This window comes from Arachis hypogaea, chromosome 10 (assembly GCF_003086295.3).
Source record: "Arachis hypogaea cultivar Tifrunner chromosome 10, arahy.Tifrunner.gnm2.J5K5, whole genome shotgun sequence".
Classification (NCBI taxonomy): domain Eukaryota; kingdom Viridiplantae; phylum Streptophyta; class Magnoliopsida; order Fabales; family Fabaceae; genus Arachis; species Arachis hypogaea.
The window spans coordinates 75,496,726-75,501,950 of NC_092045.1; the positions used below are offsets into that span (position 1 = coordinate 75,496,726).

The 5,225-nt window shown below is 40.5% G+C and overlaps 1 non-coding gene across 1 annotated transcript; it reads right to left on the reverse strand.

The window, feature by feature from the left end:
- Nucleotides 1–3,152: 3,152 nt before the first annotated feature.
- On the reverse strand, nucleotides 3,153–3,260 carry LOC112719002 (small nucleolar RNA R71). Its single transcript, XR_003161327.1, has one exon. It is a non-coding gene; the product is annotated as a small nucleolar RNA R71 (small nucleolar RNA).
- Between the last annotated feature and the right edge of the window lie 1,965 nt (nucleotides 3,261–5,225).

The window sequence follows — 5,225 nt, forward strand, 5'->3', positions numbered from 1 at the left end:
TTGTTCCAAGATATCACTTGTTCTTCAACTTGATGAAGGTGATGATTGACGCCCATCACCATTCTCACCCATGAACAAAGTGACTGACAACCACTCTTGTTCTACAAGCATTTGAGGCTTAGTGAATATCTCTTGGATTCCTGATTGCACGATGCATGGTTGATCGCCTGACAACCGAGTGCTCGCCTGACAAACGAGCCAACCATTCCGTGAGGTCAGAGTCTTCGTGGTATAGGCAAGAACTGATGGCAGCATTCAAGAGAATCCGGAAGGTCTAACCTTGTCTGTGGTATTCTGAGTAGGATTCAATGACTGAATGATTGTGACGTGCTTCAAACCTGTAACCTACTGGGCGTTAGTGACAGACGCAAAAGAATCACTGGATTCTATTCCGGTAGGGGAGGGAACCACACCGGTGACTGGCAGCACTGTGACAGAGTGTGTGCATTAGCTTTCACTGCGAGGATGGGAGGTAGCTGCTGACAACAGTGAAACCCTACACGAGCTTGCCATGGAAAGGAGGAAGAAGGATTGGATGAAGGCAGTAGGAAAGCAGAGAGACGGAAGGGAAGGCATCTTCATGCGCTTATCTGAAGTTCCTACCAATGAATTACATAAGTATCTCTATCTTTACCTTTGTGTTATTTTCGTTCATCACCATTATCATTTGAGTTTGCCTGACTAAGATTTACAAGATGACCATAGCTTGCTTCAATACTAACAATCTCCGTGGGATCGACCCTTACTCACGTAAGGTTTATTACTTGGACGACCCAGTGCACTTGCTGGTTAGTTGTGCGAAGTTGTGTAATGCCATGGTATTGAGCTACCACGTTTTTGGAGCCATTACCGGGGATTATGAGAGTTATGAAAAAGTATAGTTCACAATTTTGCCCACCAAGTTTTTGGCGCCGTTGTCGGGGATTGTTCAAGTTTTGAGCAAGCTTTGGTAACATCAGTGCCAAGATCCGGCAACAACATCAAGTTTTTGGTGTTATTGCCCGGGATTGTTTAGGCTGGACAACTGACGGTTCATCTTGTTGCTTAGATTAGGTATTTATTTTTTTTTGAAATTCTTGAAGATGAATTCTAGAGTTTCATGATGATTTGTTGAAATCTGGCTGGCTGAGAAGCCATGTCTAATTTCATTGGACCGAGGTTTCAACTCATCACCACAAGAGCTTGTTGATTTCGTATCAATCTTGCTTTTGGAGCAGTGATTTGCTAAGGCTTGGCTGGCCTCTGGCCATGTCTAGTGTTTTGGACCGAAGCTTTCTCTGAAAGCTTGGCTGGCTGTGAAGCCATGTCTAATTCCTGGACCGGAGTCCTAGACTAACATTGCACTGATTCCTGGAATTCTCATTAAGAATTTTGATACCTTTTTCCACTTAATTTTCGAAAAACACAAAAAAAAAATTCACAAAATTATAAAATCCAAAAATATTTCTTGTTTGAGTCTAGAGTCTCATCATAAGTTTGATGTCAATTGCATGCATTCATGTATCTTGGTGATCTTCAAGATGTTCTTGATGATTTACTTGCTCTGATCTTTGAATTCAATTTGACTTGATTGTTTTGTGTGTCTCATATGCATTTTCATTTTGTTAGTGTCAGTAGTTTACAAACTGCTAAGTTTGGTGTCTTGCATGCATTGTTATTTGGTTCTTGTTGCATTTTGGTTTGTCCTTATTATTAAAAATCCAAAAATATTTTTAATTTGTGTCTTTTCAAGTCAATAATACAGGGAATTGAAGATTCAGAACATACAGCAGAGGAATTGCACAGAAAACGCTGGGCGTTCAAAACGCCCAGTGAAGAAGGACAGACTGGCGTTTAAACGCCAGCCAGGGTACCTGGTTGGGCGTTTAACGCCCAAAAAGGTAGCATTTTGGGCGTTAAACGCCAGAATGTATACCATTCTGGGCGTTTAACGCCAGGATGGCTAGGGGAGGAAGATTTTGTTTTCAAATCAGATTTTTTCTAAGTTTTCAAAATCTTTTCAAAATCAAATCTTTTTCAAATCAACTTTCAATCAAATCTTTTTCAAAATTAACTCCTTTCCTTTTTCAAAGATACTTACTATCAATTAATGATTTGATTCAACATTTCAAGTATGTTGCCTTTTCTGTTGAGAAAGGTTTAATGATTGAATCATATCTTTTCTTGTTAGTCAAGTTTTTAATTTTCAAATCAAATCTTTTTAAAATGTTTTCAAATCATATCTTTTAAAATTGTTTTCAAATCATATCTTTTTAATCATATCTTTTTTCAAAATAAGCTTTCAATCAAATCTTTTTGATTTCTAATTTCAAAATCTTTTTCAAAAATCACTTGATTTCTTTTCCATTTTCATTTTCGAAAATTAAGTGATGTTTTTCAAAAATTTTTCAAATTTCCCACTTAATTTTCGAAAATCACTTCCCTCCTTCTCACATCCTTCTATTTATGGACTAACACTATCCCTTAATGCAAAATTCGAACTCCATTCTCTCTGATAAGTTCGAATTTTCCCACTCCTGTCTTCTACTCTTCTTTTCCTCTGACACCTAAAGGAATCTCTATACTGTGACATAGAGGATTCCACATTTTCTTGTTCTCTTCTCTATCTTATGAGCAGGAGCAAAGACAAAGGCATTCTTGTTGAGGCTGATCCTGAACCTGAAAGGACCTTGAAGAGAAAGCTAAGAGAAGCCAAAGCACAACTCTCTTTAGAGCACCTGACCGAATTCTTCAAGGAAGAAGAACACATGGCAGCCGAAAACAACAACAATGCCAACAATGCAAGGAAGGTGCTGGGTGACTTTACTGCACCTACTCCCGACTTCTATGGGAGAAGCATCTCTATCCCTGCCATTGGAGCAAACAACTTTGAGCTTAAGCCTCAATTAGTTTCTCTAATGCAACAGAATTGCAAGTTCCATGGACTTCCAATGGAAGATCCTCATCAGTTTTTAGCTGAGTTCTTGCAAATCTGTGACACAGTCAAGACTAATGGGGTTGACCCTGAGGTCTACAGACTGATGCTATTCCCTTTTGCTGTAAGAGACAGAGCTAGAACATGGTTGGATTCTCAACCTAAAGAAAGCCTGGACTCTTGGGAAAAGCTAGTCAATGCCTTCTTGGCAAAGTTCTTTCCACCTCAAAAATTGAGTAAGCTTAGAGTGGAAGTCCAAACCTTCAGACAGAAGGAAGGAGAATCCCTCTATGAAGCTTGGGAAAGATACAAACAATTGATCAGAAAGTGTCCCACTGATATGCTTTCTGAATGGAGCATCATAGGTATTTTCTATGATGGTCTCTCTGAACTATCCAAGATGTCTTTGGATAGCTCTTCTGGAGGATCTCTTCATCTGAAGAAGACGCCTACTGAAGCTCAAGAACTGATTGAAATGGTTGCAAATAACCAATTCATGTACACTTCTGAAAGAAATCCTGTGAACAACGGGACTAGTCAGAAGAAAGGAGTTCTTGAGATTGATACTCTGAATGCCATATTGGCTCAGAATAAAATATTGACCCAACAAGTCAATATGATTTCTCAAAGTCTGTCTGGAATGCAAAATGCACCAAGCAGTACTAAGGAAGCTTCATCTGAGGAAGAAGCTTATGATCCTGAGAACCCTTCAATGGAAGAGGTGAATTACATGGGAGAACCCTATGGAAACACCTACAACCCTTCATGGAGGAATCATCCAAATCTTTCATGGAAGGATCAACAGAGACCTCAACAAGGTTTCAATAACAATAATGGTGGGAGAAACAGGTTTAGCAATAGCAAGCCTTTCCCATCATCTTCTCAGCAACAGACAGAGAGTTCTAAGCAGAATACCTCTGACTTAGCAACTATGGTCTCTGATCTAATTAAGACCACTCAAAGTTTCATGACTGAAACTAGATCCTCCATTAGGAATTTGGAAGGACAAATGGGTCAGCTGAGCAAGAAAATTACTGAACTTCCTCCAAGCACTCTCCCAAGTAATACTGAAGAAAATCCAAAAGGGGAATGCAAAGCCATCAATATGGCCGAATTCTGGGAGGAAGAAGAGGCAGTGAACGCCACTGAGGAAGACCTCAATGGACGTCCACTGACCTCCACTGAGTTCCCCAATGAGGAACCTTGGGAATCTGAGGCTCAAACTGAGACCATAGAGATTCCTTTAGACTTACTACTGCCATTCATGAGCTCTGATGAGTATTCCTCCTCTGAAGAGGATGAGTATGTCACTGAGGAGCAAGTTGCTAAATATCTTGGAGCAATCATGAAGCTAAATGACAAGCTATTTGGAAATGAGACTTGGGAGGATGAACCCCCTCTGCTCACCAAAGAACTGGATAACTTGTCTAGGCAGCAATTGCCTCAAAAGAGGCAGGATCCTGGGAAGTTTTCTATACCTTGTACCATAGGCACCATGACCTTCAAGAAGGCCTTGTGTGACTTAGGGTCAAGTGTGAACCTCATGCCCCTCTCTGTAATGGAGAAATTAGGGATCTTTGAGGTGCAAGCTGCAAAAATCTCACTAGAGATGGCAGACAACTCAAGAAAACAAGCCTATGGACTTGTAGAGGATGTTCTGGTTAAAGTTGAAGACCATTACATTCCTACTGATTTCATAGTCCTAGAGACTGGGAAATGCATGGATGAATCCATCATCCTTGGCAGACCCTTCCTAGCCACAGCAAAGGCTGTGATTGATGTTGATAGAGGAGAGTTTATCATTCAAGTGAATGAAGAATCCTTGGTGTTTAAGGCCCAAGGATATCCCTCTGTCTTCATGGAGAGGAAGCATGAAGAGCTTCTCTCAAAACAGAGCCAAACTGAGCCCCCACAGTCAAACTCTAAGTTTGGTGTTGGGAGGCCACAACCAAACTCTAAGTTTGGTGTTGAACCCCCACATTCAAACTCTAAGTTTGGTGTTGGGAGGGTCCAACACGGTTCTGAGCACTTCTGAGGCTCCATGAGAGTCCTCTGTCAAGCTAATGACATTAAAAAAGCGCTTGTTGGGAGGCAACCCAATGTTTTATAATTAATTATTTTCTTTTGTTATTTTATCTTTTTTGTAGGTTGATGATCATAAGAAGTCACAAAAACAATGAAAAAAGCAAAAACAGAATGAAAAACAGGAAGAAAAACAGCACACCCTGGAGGAAGATGCTGCTGGCGTTTAAACGCCAGTCAGCCTAGCAGTTGGGCGTTTAACGCCCAGTCTAGCACCCATCTGGGCGTT